General features: G+C 43.5%; 1 pseudogene; it reads left to right on the top strand.

Moving 5' to 3' along the window:
- The first annotated feature begins 1,625 nt into the window (after positions 1-1,625).
- On the top strand, positions 1,626-4,763 carry LOC132824538 (small ribosomal subunit protein eS10-like; annotated as a pseudogene).
- The last annotated feature ends 12,569 nt before the right edge of the window (positions 4,764-17,332 follow it).

The following is a 17,332-nucleotide window of genomic DNA, read 5'->3' as shown; positions in this document are numbered from 1 at the left end:
AAAAGGTATCCAGTGTTTGCTGCTTTGCCATCTTTCCTCTTTCATGAAGAAGCTGTTCAGAGGGTGTCAGATAAAACTTTACGCCACTGACTGCTAGCCTGCTGCATTCTACAATGTAGTCATTGTCTTCGAAGAGCTTCAACTGCGTCTCAGCTTCCCTCAGGACAGAAGACAAAAGAGAAATGGAAAGATCTCGTGGTGCTGCATCCTGGACTTCGTCGTCTTCAGCTCCAGCTTCAATTTCCCTCGCAGCAACAAATTGCTGGAGATCAGTCTCCATTTCGTCCAATCCAACTTGCTTTGCGAGAGCGACACAATAATCTTTGATTGCTGGAAGCTCCTCTGACAGTTCAACACCTTTAAAATCATGAAGAAAATCTGGGAGAAGCTGCTGCCAAACAGCATGCAAGCAGCCCTTACTGGATTCGTGAAGAAGGGCTCATGCCCGAAACGTCGACTCTCCTGCTCCTTGTATGCTGCCTGACCTGCTGCGCTTTTCCAGCAACACATTTTCAGCTTACTGCCATCACCCCAGGCCTCCACACAGTGGTGTCAATAGCACTCTTAATGTTAAAGCTCTTTCAGAATTGAAGAAAACTGTCCTCATTATCCCCTCAGTAGCTGCAATCAGCTTCATAAATGTGCACCTTAAACAATAAGCTTTAAAAGCTGCTATTGCACCCTGGTCCATGGGTTGAATGTGAGAGGTTGGTGTTCAGAGGTAGAAATAGCACTTTGCTGTTTTCAGTAAGCTCACCAATGGTGGGAGGATGACTCTGTGCATTTTCAGAATGAGAATCTTGAAATCCAAAGCTTTTCTTCTGCAATAATTTCTAAAAACATTCTCAAAAACATCAACAATAAGATCATAAAAATTTGCCCCGTCATCCAATCTACTTTGTTTGACCTAAGTGGACTTATGGTAACTGGGGACGGAATCAGGTAATAGCAAACAGGAGTTCACATTTTTAAAAAATGGGTCCCCAATTCACTACAGACAAATCATGCTGATGAAACACGGAAAATGACCTGTATGCTGTCACCTTTGTAAAAACATGTTCACTTTTCAGTCATTTCTGGGTGGTGCAAAGGCAAGGTGAAGCCACCTATCCTTCCCCTGACTGAATGTTCCAATGTGCGAAGTGAGCAGCTCCTGTACCATGTACAGGCAGTGAGTTACTGCCAGGCCATTGCGACTTTAGATCCATCTCACCAGGTGCACAGACACTGTTATTGTGTCACAGGCTTTTGGTGAAGTTCAATCTTAATCCTGCTTGAAATGGTCAGAGTGTGGGGGGGCGCAGGGAGCTGGACTGCACTGAGTAGGTTAATGTTGAGGGGTCACGTGTTGTGCTGAGGCCACATGTACTTTAGCTGTGAGCCTTTACACTCTGCATGAGAGGGCACAGGATAAAAAGGGAATGCGGGAATGATCTAGGCATCCAGGTAAGTTTGAAGTGAGTGAGTGAGCAACCCTGAGAGCAGCCTGGTCCAATCCATAATTGTCTTACTGTCCCTCTGTACACTGTCTTTCCAGTGACATTGCAGTGGAGTTGCCAGTATGCCTTAAAGTTGTGCAGAAACAGACTGTAAATGGATTGGAGAGGTGCCACAATGACGCAGAGATGGTAGCAGGTATCAAATGCCATATTCCGCAGATGTGGGGAGCTTAAAACCCCTGCCCAGGAAATTGTTCAAAGACATTCACACCAGGATTCCAAGATGGTGGTGCAGAGGAACTGGAGTAACTAGGACCTGCTCAGACTTCCACGTCAGGAATTCTGTGCCTGTCCTGTGGTATGGTAGGAAACTGCATAATAATGAGGTGGGATTCAGAGTAAATGAGAATGCCGACGAGCAATAATCCCCATTAATTGACAGAACCTCAACTTGATGCTTGGAGTCTAATTGGAAAGTGCAACTAGTTGCTCCCGATATCGTGAAAGACCTTACGCAATTAACCCACACAATTCGGCCACGTTTCATTCCACATCACTCAGGTCCTCATAAGATCCCGTCTTGGACCAGTTATTTGAGATCAAAAACAACCTTGAAACCAGATGTCCCAACCCTGCTATGTGCTCAAGGCCAGACTTCAGTGAAGCTGAAAGTTGTGCATGTGTGTGTGTGTGAGAGAGAGAGAGAGATACAGAAATTTCAACCTGCAATCAACACCCAGGCCCAAATTTTAGCAGCAGTCAGTTAAGTGTCAATTATGGTGAATTTTGTGGAGGGTTTGTCTCTGCGAGCCCTAGTGAGATTTCTCAGACTATTTTTCAAAACTCACTTCATGACCCCTGTGGCACTCTACTCATCCTAATTTCCTTACTAGCCCAGCTACAAACTGGGTCAAAAGCTGCGAGGCAGGAATTGCCTTTTATTGCACAAGTAGTGAGAAGGGAACCGAAAAGAAAGACTTCTGAGGACACTAAGGTAGCATGGCTGATACTTCATTGCAAATACAAGAAGTAGAATTAACTTTATTGTCACATGTACTCACATGAGTACAGTGAAACGTTTACAGGGCCATCTAGGTACGGATTCTTAAGTACAAATTCTTCAGGAAAATCTTAGAAAAATAAAATGTAAAAAGTCCAGCAATAAATTAGAAGAACAGAGAAATAAGAATTCAGAATAACAGACCTTTTAACCCAGACCACGAAGGGCTTCACTTTGAGGCCAGGAGTGCCGGGAGGTTGAGTCCACTCTGAGGCTGGCAGTTCGAGGCTCACACTGAGGCTGGGCATTCGAGTCCACACTGAGGCCCAGAGTTTGAGTCCATGCTGAGGCCGGGAGTTCGAGTCCACACCGAGGCTAGAGGTTAGAGTCCACACTGAGGCCAGGCATTCGAATCCACACTGAGGCTGGACGTTCAAGTCCACACTGAAGCCGGGAGTCCGAGTCCACACTGAGGCCGGGCGTTCCAGTCCACACTGAGCTGGGAGTACGGGTCCACACTGAGGCCAAGAGTTTGAGTCCGCGTTGAGGTCTGGAGTTTGAATCCACATTGAGGCCATACTGAGGTCTGGAGACTATACTGAGGCCCAGAGTTTGTGTCCACATTGAGACCGGGAATTTGAATCTACACTGACGCTGGGAGTTCGAGTCACATTGAGGCCGGGAGTTCGAGTCACATTGAGGCAGGGAGTTCGAGTCACATTGAGGCAGGGAGTTCGAGTCCACACTGAGGCTGGGAATTCAAGTCCACACTGAAGCCGGGAGTTCGAGTCCATGCTGATGTTGGGCGTTCGAGTCCACACTGAGGCTGGGAGTTCGAGTCCACACTGAGGATGGGCGTTCGAGTCCACACTGAGGCTGGGCATTCAAGTCCACATTTAAGCTGGAGTCTGTGCTGACTTTTGCCCTGGACATCACTGATGCCCCCAAGGACCGAAGGTAAAAGAAAAAGGGGAAAACATGAAAAGAGACAGAAAAAAATAAAAGAAATGGATGGAGCGGGTGAGCTCTGGCTCAGGAGTCCTGCTCCACTCAGAATGGGACTATTTGGCCCCGCCCTTTTGGTGCCGATCATTTGGCCCCACCGTTTTGGCTCTAAACTGTTTTGGCGTTCATTACTTTAGTGCTGAACTGTTTTGGCGCCAATACATATAGATAACTATTGTGTGAAAATTTTGGTTTGTCTCTCTTGCTTAGAATGTTTTCAGCCATTTCTGGTATGGGCTCTACAAGAAAATAGAAAGAAAATTGTATTACAGCTTTCCATTGTGAAGACAGAAGGGCTTACGTATCATCAAGACAGTAAATGATTATTAACAATTGTTAAATGAGAAAATGATTACAAAATGAGATTTGAATGTACAACTGGTCATTACAGCTTTGACTGTCAACTCTTGCTAGTTGAGAAAATTACATCAAGTCATTAGTCATCCTGTCTTCTTTAACCAAACAAGACTTTTTTTATTCTGAATTGGCGCCAAAACAGTTTAGAGCCAAAACGGCGGGGCCAAAGGATCGGCACCAAAAGGGCGGCGCCAAAACGTACCCGACCCTGCTCCACTGCCATCTTGGAGATCACAATACACAAATATGCATTTGTAATCTATTGATATTTCAGAACTAAAATATACTTAACACTGTGCCATCTTCAAACCCTGTGTAAGAGAGCGCCACGTAGCCTAACATCTTCTCATTGTTCTTTATGGGGCTATCATGAACTGGAAAGCCTTCAAACAGTTGAATGCTTTCAGTTTTATTCAGCAACAGCAGAAACAAAGAAACAGCAAATGATAAAAAGCTTCAGCCCCACTCTTAAAGCATAAGTGTTGATGCCCAAGAAGAATAGTACTGATATTGATGAGCTCCTCTTCAAGGACTGGGCAATGATGGCCAGGAAGGATGTGCATATGGCAAAATATCCAGAACTGGGGGACAAAATGAGAAGTGGAAGCCATGCAGTTTATGAAATCCCGTGGTTATAAAGGAGCGATTTGCTTGGTGATACTTCTCCTGGCACTTGATAAACAAAGACATTCAGTACCTAGTGATACCTTCTCCTTCGATTATTCCTGCTTGTCTACATCACCAGACCCATCCAGGCCAAGAGCTAAAGGTCTGGGTGAGACCGTGCAGCTCATCTTTGCAGTGAACCTGACAGAGACACTTATAGACGGCCTGTTCCTTTTGATGCAGACAAAAATACTGGTGTTGGTGCAGCCACAGAATTCAAGTATAGAGGCAGATCTGGCCTCCTGGCCAACCTCAGTAAATGTGCCAAATTTGCTGTGGAAAATAAAGTCAATTGAAAAAGAAACAAAAATGTTGTTTGGCTTCTGGGACAAAATAGGAACCACTTGCCTTGCAAGTAGCAACAAATTTGCATGAATGAGTGATCACTGTGTCTCTGCAGAAAATGACGTTGATCATGATAGACTCTGGGCCTCCTGTGCATCCTGAGCAGAACTCCAACTGCAATCTCCTCATGTGGAGCCTGGTTGGCAGCCAGTGGAGGGTGCTGCTGGTCCTCAGTTTGCTGACACATCTGTTCCCTCTTCTTTCTTTCTTCGTCTTCACTGCACTGTGATGGTAACCCCTGCTGTGGCTGGAATCCATTCATCATAGTTTGCCAATTGATTCATTCAATGATGGTGTGTGGGGAAATGTCAGATATATAACAGACCCTTGGCACTGTGAAGCCAGCGCTCACTTCACTTACACATGATGGTTTAGCTTAGTCCCCCATACAATAGGAGATGGAGAACTTCAACAAGGAATGCCTCTAAATGAACCTTTGAAATAGGGAACATATAGAACAGAATAGAATGAAATAGAATAGAATAGAATAGAAATATATTGTCATGTACACTTCTGCATGAAAAATACAGTGAAAGGTTTTATAAGTTCCCACACCACGGTGCCTATATTGTTGACAGAAGCACACATAATAATGACAAAAAGTAAAATTAAGACAAGTTCATTACAGTTCAGCTGACAGCTCCTGGGTTCAGGGTAAACCTATTAAGGAATGATGGAATACCCTGAAGATGCAGCTGGACTGAGACTGGCATTCTGGACAAGAGCACCAATCAGGAACGAGACTGCAAATCCAGACCAAGACCACCATTCTACAATGAGACTGTCATCCTGGAACGAAACCATCATTTTGGACCAAGACCGCCATTTCTGCCATGTCAGACTAAGACCACCATGCTGGGCTGCTGTAAGCCACCTCACCACTAGACCCGGAGTAGCCTGCTGTTCTCCATCCAATGCTCCTCCAGAAGCTACCACCAATCCACCATCCGCCCCTATCATCAATAGCCTCTCAATGCAGTACAAGCCATGCTGCTCAAATATAATTGATGGTAATGCTATATGATTGCCCGTTCCCCACACCCCCTTTCATCTCCCATCCCCTCACTGCCCAAGAAAGGCAGCATTGCATTGAAGAGCATGTAGGTGAAAATTTGCAATTGAAAGGGAGAGGAAATCAGCTTTGTGTCCTTGTATAGCCTTGTATTGTCTTTGTAAATTGTACCCAGTACCCCCCAAGTGCCAATTTTAAGATTGTCTGTGATTACTTCTGCTTCACAGAGATAACGATTTGCCATCTGCAAAGGCCAATGACATGGTCAGGATTGTGTGTGACAAGCTTTGCAGCCTACTCATTTGGATGCATTTCACATACAGGGTGCTATGATTACAAATAACTTCGACCTATTCTGCGAAAGTGTCTACTTCAAGCAATTAACTCTTGAAGGGTTTCACATTGCTCACAAGTAGAGCCTGCCTGCTCAGACAGTAACATAGAAAATAGGAGGACTAGGCCATTCGGCCCTTTGAGCCCTCTCCACTATTCAATAAGATCATGGCTGATCATTTAATTCAATGGGCGTTACCCCATTTACTCCCTGAGTCCTTTGATCTATTTACCATAAGAACTATATCTAACTCCTTCTCGAAAACATTCAACATTCTGGCCCCAACCGCTTTTGGTGACATAGCAACCCACAGGCTTACCATTCTCTGAGTGGAGCAATTGCTCATTGTCCCGGTCTTAAATGGTTTACCCTGTACCTTTATATTGTGAGCCTTGGTTCTGGATTCCCTGGTTATTGGGAACATGCCTCCTGTGTTCACCCTGTCTATTAGTGCCCTTCTGCATCCCAGAATGCTGCCTCCAATGTCAGAATTGACTTCCCCAAAGTAATTCTCTGATTAAAAGACAAATTCTCCTCCCATTTCAGATACTTGGACTTTCGGTGCACATTTAGAATCCGTGGGGATACAGAAGGCAGCATAGCTTTGCTCAGTGAGCTGCAAGTTCAACCTGGTAATCAAGGGAACCCTTAACCTCCACGTCCCTTTCTTCTTGAGCTCATCAGTACTGAGCTTCTTCACCTTCCCACCCAACTCATTCATTTAACTCCCAACAATATGCAGACCAGTTAGAGAGTTCAGCTTGTGATAGGTCAATTATGGGTTATACCCGGCTGTTTATGAACAATGGGAGCATTGCGAAGATGCCACTTCCATCAGTCAAGCTGAATAATATAAATCCACACAGTTGTGTGACAGTGACTGCTTTACTTTATTACTCTCACAGTGGTGCATTTTATGAGACGACTGTAGGCTTAATCCTCAACACCAACATGGGTAATTCTTTGTCTCCCATATCCACAGCGTGGTTCACACACCATTTCCACACCTCGGGGTGAGGAGAGGAGGAGATCATAACGGACCTGCACAAAACAAGCAGCTAGATTATGGAAAAGATCCAACATTTAAACAAGATGATGAAATTTGTGAATAATTATCACAATTGTGTCTTGATTTTGTGAATAATTGTTGCACCATGTGTTCACTAATCCCTGCAATTAAATTAAATTTCACAGGTTGAATCTCTTTTCAAGTTTTCTTCATAAAAATCTTTTGATCTATTGGCTTTTCCTTGTTGTGGCCCTTCATAAATTAAGCTTGTGGTTGAGATACCTCAATTTCCATCACGCTCAATTCTCCAATAAAGTTTGTAATTCACTTTAATGTTCAAAGTCACATGTGCTTAAGATGTGCTCATTTGAAAAACAATCACATTTCAACAACCAGAAAGACCAACCAGAAACTTCAAGTACGCCTCTGCAATATTGGTGACCATTTCTAACTGCTAGTGGCAACTGAAATGCAACCAGCACCAATCTACCTCCAACCACAAAGTTCAAATGGAGCGAACCTATGCTAAATTGTAAGGATCATAGATTTAGAAGAATGAGCTTAATCGACAAATATTCTTTTTCCTAAAATAGAGCTGTGTGCATGCTCAAATGCAGGAAGAAGTCTCCTGAAAGATGGTGCCCAACCTTTGGAAAGAGTCATCATTAAATACATAGACATCATATTGTATTATATGATAATGTTAAAAGAAGTTTATTTTATTCATTGGGAAGTGGGCATTGCAAGCTGTTCCATCATTTATTGTGCATCCCGAGGTGAAGGTCTGAGCTGCTTTCTTGGATCACAACATTCCATTTAGTTTAGGTAGATCCATAATGCCATTAGCAGGGGTGTTCCAGGATTCTGGCCCAGCGATACTAAAAGAACAGAAATATATTTCCAAGTCAGGATGGTGGGTGTCTCTGAGGGAATTTGCATGAGTTGTTATTTCCATGTCTCAGCTGATCTTGTTCTTCCAAATGACAGAGGACATGAGTTTGGAAGGTACTGTCTAAGGAGCCTTGGTGAATTTCTGCAGCGTATCTTTTAGATGGTACACACTGCTGCTACTGAGCATTTGTGGTGGAGAGAATGAATGTTTGCAGATGTGGTTCAAGTCAAGGGAGCTGCTTTGTCCTGGATAAGTGTTGTTGGAGCTCCATTCATCCGGGCAAGTGGGGAGTATTCCATTACACTCCCAATTATGGTTTGAAAATGGTGGATAGGCCTTAGGGAGTCAGAAGGTGAGTTCTTCACTGCAGGATTCCCAGCCTTTGACCTGCTTTTGTAGCCATTGATAAGGGTAGTCCAGTTGAGTTTCTAGTCAATAACATGGACAATTCAAAGACTTGGATAAAGAACTTGTCAGAAGACGACTCTCAGACATGAAAAAAACTGTCCTAGTACGAGGGATAAACTTCAACCACAGTGATGTGGACAAAAAGGACTTCCTAGCAGCACTGGAATCCACCCTGAAAGACAACGGACTTACGGAAGAATCCAGCAGGTCATCAGACAGACAGTACCACCAACACTAAGCACAGACATCCACTACTTCCTCAGTAAGTTCATTCCACACGTGAACCACTGTCTGTGTAAAAAGGTAGACTCTCATGTCTTTTTAAAATGTCTCTCCTCTCGCCTTAAAAATGTACCCCCTAGTTTTGAAACCCCACCTTCCCCCATCCTAAGGAAAAGACAATTACTGTTAACCCTATCTATTCTACAAGTTTGTTGTATAGACTTTTATCAGGTTGCCCCTCAACCTCCTACACACCAGTGAGAATAGTCCCAGCCTATCCAGCCTTTCTTCATAATTCAAGCCGTCTACACATGGCAACATCCCCATATTCCATTTTTTTGCCTGAACTGAGGAGATTCTGAATGCCCCTCGTTTTTTTTTTGTTTTGTGTTTAACTTAAAACCCCCTCAGCACAGCAGTAGTATTTATTTTCCCCAGCACCCTTGTCGTGTGTGTGCAGGTGTAGGACACAGTGAAAATAAACAAGTGCAGAAACCTTTATTCATATTCCACCACCAGGAAGAAACACCTGAGTGGCCATGACAGGCAGTGCCCTTCTCAGCACAGGGCAATGCCTAAGTGATCAAAAAAGTGAGGGGGAGGGCAGGGGTTAAATCAAAACAGAATCGGAGGGGAAAATAAAACACTCCACAACCCATATTGCCCACCTCTCCCTGAAAGCCTTGAGGGTGTTAGTGGACACTGCGTCCTCCTTCTCCAGGGACATCCGGGCCCGAACATATCCACAGAAGCGGGCCATGGCCCATTGCCTGGACCTGTTTAAGGCCATCCTGGCCAGGTACAGGAGCAGACCCACGAGAAGATCCTCTGACCTGCCCTCCCCCCTTCACACCCGGTGCCAAAAAATCAAGAACGTGAGGCTGAAGTGCAACCAAAAGCATAAAAGAAGATCTTTCAGGAAACCAAAAAGAGAGTGCAAATGCCCACACCCAATATATACATGGTCCATGGACTCCACAGCACCACAGGACAAACTGTTGGGCTGGGAGTCCCTGAACCACCACAATCTGTGGTTGCAGAGGACTGACAAATGCAGCACCCTCCACCCCAGATCCGCGAGAGAAAGGGAGCCCTCTACTGGAGATCCCCACTGCCCGGTGGCGAATGGGCATGCCAAGGCATGTCCAGGCGGTGGATGAGGGAGAAGAGGTGGACGGTGTGCAGCAACAGTCGATAAATGACCTGCCATTTTACGTCCTGAAGGGGACAAAAAAAAAACTCCGGAGGCGGCTCAGGCTTGGAGCACAGGCTCCCGCAGGAAGTAGAGATCCTTGGGGCCAATGTGAAACCCAGCCCAGGCAGGGGTGGGCGCAGACATTTACTGCTGCCCTGGTTCTGCGGCAGGGTCCAGCCCAGGCTCCTGCCACTCAGCACATCCCTGACCCTGATCACCCTCGTCACCACAGCCGTCTCCTCTGACAGCCACTCAAACCCACAAGTACAGAAGTGCAGATTCCTGAGCAACAGCTGCCTTACAACAGCTGCTACTCCTGCCTGAAGGTAGGCATGACGCGATACGACCATATTCCAGATAGTGATCAGGTCCTGGTAAAAGACAGGCAGCGTCCTGAGAGTGACCTCCAAGCCATCACAGTCAATAAATAGGAGCTGTATGCTGTAGTTGAGGTTACACAACTGGTGGAAAAAATACATCGCCAGAGCGCACCACTGGGGAGGAGGCTCAACATAAAGGTATCACTGCAAGGTCTGAAGATGAAAGTCACCACCTGGGTGTGGATGCACACCAGCGACTGACCGTCCTCCTCAGTGGGGAGACTCAGAACCTGTGCCGCGACCCAGTGTGTCTTTTTGTCTTGTTAGCAAAATTCAGTTTTATGAAGTAGGAGGTCAGTGTCCAGTTGTTTAACAAGGAATGGCTTAAACACAGAAAGCATCAAGTGCTGGAAGACAGTGGTTGTGGTGTTCCCCAAGGGTCAGCGATCGGACAATGGCCTTTATTTCTAGATAAAAACCATTGGAATGCAGAGTCAGATTTCACAATTTTCCCATGATACTAAACTTGGAGAAGTTTTAAACAGTGAAAGTCAGCTGCAATAGGATGTAGAGAAATTAGTTGAATAGACAGAAATCTAGCAGATGGAATTCAATGCAGAGGACAGAAAGGATGGGAGAGGCAACAACAACTTAATGGCAAAAATATAAAGAGGTTACCAAACTTTTGAAGGTCATGGTTAGTAAAGCAATTGCCTTTGCCTTCATAAATAGAGGCATTGAGTACAAAAGCAGGGAGTTATGATGAACCCTTATAAAGCTGTGGTTATACGCCAACTAGGATACTGCATGTAAGTCTGATTACCACACACTACAAAATGACCTCAAAGGAGGCAAAGGAGATTAATCAGAATGGTTGCAACGATGGGGGATTTTAGATGAACGTTATCTCTGAACGTCTGGGGCAGTTTTTCTTAAAGCAAAAGAGTTTGAAGGGAAACTTAATAGCAGATCATTACAGGCTTCAAGAAGTTGTACAAGGAAAATCCCTTCCCATCAGCTGATAACATTGGGACTATGGCGTACAGATTTCAGATTCTGGACAATAGAAGTAAAGAAGAACTTTACAGAAAGGGTAGCAACAACTGGAAATCACTGACCATGCAAGTGCTGTAAGTGTAAACAATGAATGATTTCAAAGGAAATTAGATAGGCAGCTGAAGAAAACAACCATAACAAGGTCTTGGGATTAAGCAGCAAAGAGACAACAGAATCAATTGCTTCACATGGACTCAGTGGTCCAAATGGCCCTCTTCACTACAATAAATAAATGGATCTGAATGAGTCTGTGCACTATTATGAAGTCACAGTCATATGAGCATATGGGACAGACTGAGGATAAATTCCATGCCTGATAGATAGAAATATATAGCAATTGCTGCACGGAAATTGGCCTGTTTTGGTATTTATCCTCCACACAAACTTCTTTTCACCTCACTTTCACTAACCCCAATAGCTTGAAATTCATGAACGTCTAAATCCCAAAAACAACTGGAACTGCTGTGGTTACCAACTTCGTATTTGTGAATAGGAAGAATGGTAGAAATACCCACATCTGCTGTTAAGACTAGTCTCTCAGAATAACAGTCAAGATAATTATTCCATAAAAGGTCCTTGTGAGGTTAATCATGTTATTGTCAACTGCTCATATTTGATGAATTTCATGCCAAATTGGAGCTGATGCTGTTTTTCAAAGTTAGGTACTGTAATACCTTTTCCATGATTGATAGGAGGAGGTTTTCTTTGTTAAACAAACCCTAATTGAAATTGAGAGACTAAGACAAAAAATAATTTCCATCACAGATCAAGAAAGAAATCTCAAAATTGAGTAATGTCCATATTCCACAGCAGGTCCTGGGTCCCAGATGAAGCAGGGATTGCAGTGGTACAATTAAGGGAAATATTAATTAAAATAGATAGCTAGTAACTAGTGGGAGATTGACTGCTACCTTGTTTAAAACTAAGAATCACGTCCAAAAATGCTGGTTGTTGATGTAAGAGTAAGAATCCTAAGATTTTCACATATTTTTCCCTGTTTTCTTTGCAAAAATATTAATGTACTTCAAATAAGGCATACCTTATTACCCCATGTCTGCATAGGTTTCCTCCAGGTGCTCTGGTTTCCTCCCACAGTCCGAAAATGTGCAGGTTCGGTGAATTGGCCATGCTAAATTGTCCATACTATTCAGGAGTGTGTAGGCTAGATGCATTAGTCAGGGGAAATGTAGAGTAATAGGATAGGGGAATGGGTCTGGGTGAGATCCTCTTCAGATGGTTGGTGTGAACTTGTTGGGTCAAATGGCCTGTTTCCAAACTGTGGGGAGTCTATGAGTCTATGACTATGACTAACAATCTTTTTGAGATTTATGCAAATTCTATTTGAACTACATGTTGAGACATTTTCTCAAGTAAGTAACTCATTTGCTGTCTCCCCACTGTCCAACCACCATCTACAAGGCATAAATCAGGAGTGTGATCGAGCACTGTCCAGTTGCTCCAATAACACTCAGGAATAACACATTCATGAAACAAAACTCATCTGATTTGCAAGTGATCCACCACATTCAATGTTCATACCCTTCACTAACAATGCAGTGCAGAGTGTGTAGTGTCTACCCCTCAGATACATTGTGGCAACTCACCAAGGCTCCTTTGACAGCACTTTCCCAGCTGTGACTGCTACCACACAGAAGGACAAGGATAGCAAGGGGACACCACCACCTGTAAGTTCCCCTTCAAGCCAGATGCCATCCTGATTTGGAAATATATCACCGTTCCTTCACTGTCGCACGATCAAAATCTAGGAACATATTTCCTAGCAACACTGCAGGTATACCTATCCATATGAAGCTTATAAAGGCAGCTCACCAAAACCTTCTCAAGGGCAGTTATGGAATGGTCATCAAATGTTGGCTTAACCAGTGACACCCACATCCCATGAACAAAAATAAAAACAAAACTACAATAATTGCAGAGAATCTTTAAGAAGGTGTGACTGAGGATACCTATGGGCACTGATTTGTTGTTCAATAGACAATGCTCCTCTACCAATTTCGGGCACAGCTCTTAAAGTTGGCTTCCCAACTTACAGTTCTTGTAAGTAATTATCCATGTGAGACATACAAATGTGTTATGACAGTGTTAGGGCATGATCCTTGGTGGACAGTGCATCCACTAGCAGAGACAGAGTGAGTATGAGATAGCATCATATTCTGTGTGATGCATTCTATGTAACTATATCAAATGGAGCACGCTAAAGTGATACAAAAGTGAATCAAAAATAGAAATTCCTGGGAATCTTCAGTTCTGAAGAAGGGTCACTGGAACTGAAATGTTAACTCTATTTTCTCTCTACAGATACTACCAGACCTGATAAGTGTCTCCAGTAATTTTTGTTTTCACTTCTGATTTCCAGCATCCGCAGTTCTTTGGATTTTTTTATTCAAAAGTGACTATAGATTTAACCATAGCCTTCAACATGAAACTGGATAAATAGTTGAATGAGAAAGAAATGCAGAGTGCTGGAGAATGAATAAAGGATTTGGATTAATGAGTTTGATTGTCAAAAGAGCAGGCATAGACAGAGACCTGAAGGTCCAGGTAGCTGCAGTGATGCACAGGAATGCTGTCCTCTTCACACAGGACTGGCATTGGAGGTCACAATGCCAGACCTTGCCAGCTTGGCCTGAGGTTGGCACCTGGATCAGTGTTGTCTCAACTGTCAGGAGAAATGCTCAGCAGCATAGGTCAATGAGCTTCTCCACTACTGCACTTTGAGAGCCATCCTCTTCTCTTTGCTATCTCATACTCACTCTGTCTCTGCTAGTGGATGCACTGTCCACCAAGGATCATGCCCTAACACTGTCACTGTTGCCTGTAGCATCTAGCTTCACTCACTCTCACCCACCACAACAACACCAATTCTGCATGCCCTCTGTGCTGCCCATTCATTGACTCAAGACACCTCACTGTCTTTCCTCCACCTGCACCACCATCTACTGCTCTGCCACCCATTTTCATCCCACCCAAGCTCTCACAATCTCTCAATCCAGGAGGAAACAGCGCACAATTGGGCCAGAACAGCTGGAGCTTCAAGGGTTTTGGACAGGGCAGAAAGCTGGGATTTCCCAATTAAATGCCACCATGCGAGATGGAGCCAGAAAGCGCATGACATGTTTCATTGCACATTTTTGGTTTTTAGCTCAACATTCAGCTCCTCACCCCAAAGAGGATAGGATTCTTAACTTTGACCACCCAAAGTGCCCGTCTGATTATGACACTAACTGATATCAGCACCTGCCCTTGGCTTACTGTATCTGGACTCCCTCACTGAAGGCAGTCTCCCTTGACTCAACCAAGGACTGCTGACAAGTTACCTGGACTCTAGCTCAGGATGGCAGTGAAGATAGCTGTCGTCTTAAACTTGGGCCTACCCTTTCCCTCCTTAAAATCTTCTTTGTCATAAAATATCTTTAACAGAACAAATTTGTTGAACTCAGCCTTTGTTGCAAACAAGACAAACCTTCAGGTTAATATCTTAGGAAGGAGGTTGCAACACACTCAGAATTATCTGTTTTGTCCCTTTATCCAACTCCCAATGATAGAGCTGGAAATTAGGGTGGAAAATAAGCTTACAAGTGATGGTCAAGTGAGCTTGTATGGGCCACGTTTGGCTACTGTTTTAAATTTCAAACACTGCTCCAGTTTGAATATACTGACCTTTCATTAACTGATTTCTCCTCTTAAATTGCATCTGATCAGAACAGCACTGCACTGCCATGCACAAAAGCTAAACTATAACCTGAGCATAAGCTTCAATTAAACTAAGAAGCGATAAAAAGAGCTGCCACTAAACCTTTGTAAACACACTTTTAACATTCTACTCCAAATCAATATTAATTGTTAATGGAAATCAATATGTGGTCAGAACCCTGGGTGTGATCAGTAGGTTCTACTAAAAGAATTCTGTTACAATAGTTTGAATATCATTACAAGGGTTGGATAGGAAAACACTTGCTTACATTGCTGACTGCAGAGGGTGGAAGAGTTTTTGTATAGTCTCTGAGATCATTGCAGTCAATTAAATAAAAAGTCTGAGCAACTAGGTGGTGTGGCATGATGGCTCAGTGGTTAGTGCTGCTGCCTCTCTGTGCCATGGACCTGGGTTCAATTCTGGCCTGGGCAACTATCTGTGCGGAGCTTGTGCGTTCTCCCGTGCCTTCCTCCAGGTACTCCAGTTTCCTATTACAATCCAAAGATGATCAGGTTAGGTGGCATGGCCATGATAAATTGCACATAGTGTCAAGGGATGTGTAGGCTAGGTGGGTTAGCCATGGGACAAGTAGGGATATGGTTGGGGGGATAGGAATGGGTCTGAGTGAGATGCTCTGTGGAGGAACGGTGTGGGCTGAGTGGCTTGCTTTCACACTATAGGGATTCTGTGGATCTGTCTCCTGTTCCAATTCACTTCCTGTGTCTGGAGCAATCCCTGAATAAATTAGAATTAGGTTTATTATCATGTGTAGTCAAGTTACGAAAGGAGAAGTGGACAAAGAACCTAGATGCAAACAAAAATGCACAACATTACAAAGAGACATAGCATAAGTTAAGAAAATAAGAAATAAAGCTAAAAAGATATACATTACAGTTTTTTTCCTGTGGTCTGACCAGGCTCCACTGGCTCCCAATCAGTAGCCATCTTGGTCAGGAAAGCCTGGAACTCTCCTTCCTAAAATAACTGTTATGTTAAGTAAAAATAATTTCCAAATTAAAATTAATATATTCTTGTTCAGCATTGAATAGGCAATTTGGTTCTAGAATGAGGATGAGGTTCAGATGGAGATTATCACTTATTTAACTGAATGGCAAAAAGGGCTCAAACATCTATTAAATGGCCTTCTCGCGTCCTTATGTCCCTCTGTGTACAAGAGAGCTGCACAGTTTCTCTGGTGCACCTGGGAAGCTTGGAAAATGACCAACATTATTTTCATCACAAACACAGATTATTTTACTGACTAATACCAACCCTATGCTCCAATCTGGCCAATTAGAGTCATCGAGTGATAGAGATGTGCAGCACAATAACAGACTCTTCAGTTCAATTCATCCATGCTGACCAGATATCCTAACCTAATTTAGTCCCATTTGCCAGCACTTAGACCATATCCATCTCAACCCTTCCTATTCATGTACCCATCCAGATGCCTTTTAAATGCTATAATTGTATCAGCCTCCACCACTTCCTCAGGCAGCTCATTCCACACATGCACCACCCTCTGTGTGAAAAAGTTGCTCCTTAGGTCCCTTTTATACCTTTCCCTTCTCACCTTAAACCTAGGCCCTCTAGTTCTGGACTCCTCCATCCCAGGGAAAATACCTTGACTATGTCTCTCATGATTTTATAAACCTCTGTAATGGCACCCCTCCGCCTCCGATGCTCCAGGGAAAACAGCCCCAGCCAATTCAGCTTCTCCCACAGCTCAAATCCTCCAACCTGGGCAATATTGCTAACAAACTTTCAAATTAAAATGGAAATAAAAGTGTAGCACTGACATGGTTCATTTGTTAAGTGTATTTATGTAGAAATTAACAGACATATCAGACGTAATGGACTAATCAGTATCAAAATATTTGGTACTACTGATGTCTATTTGTTACTAAAGATGATTAAAAAATGAGACACTATAATTTTCAGAGATTGTGTCCTAATTGCAAAGTTTACACCATGTTTCACATGATGGGCTGAATGGCCTCCTTCTACATTGCATCAATTCTGTGATTCTATAGTTGTAGAAAAATCTACAGCCTCTGATTAATGATTGACAGCAGTGCTATCAATGTACAAATGTTAGTAGCTGGTTTACACTCACTGAATGCTATTCTCACTGGCAGGAGAGAGCAACATAAGCACTAACATTCATACATTTTTTGCTTGCACATTGAAAGTATAAATAAACTCTGTTTCCGCTCACAACATGTCTAGGATGGTCGAGGTAACCCCTGCCAGGAGTCACAATGATGAGATAATGTGCTGGGCTCCCTATCATTGTCAATAGGGATATTTATGGAGTCTCTTCCTCTTAATAGTTATTTAATGGACTGTGACTGGAT

The sequence above is a fragment of the Hemiscyllium ocellatum genome, chromosome 18 (genome assembly GCF_020745735.1).
Source record: "Hemiscyllium ocellatum isolate sHemOce1 chromosome 18, sHemOce1.pat.X.cur, whole genome shotgun sequence".
Taxonomy (NCBI): Eukaryota; Metazoa; Chordata; class Chondrichthyes; order Orectolobiformes; family Hemiscylliidae; genus Hemiscyllium; species Hemiscyllium ocellatum.
This window is presented reverse-complemented; position numbering and strand designations above follow the sequence as displayed.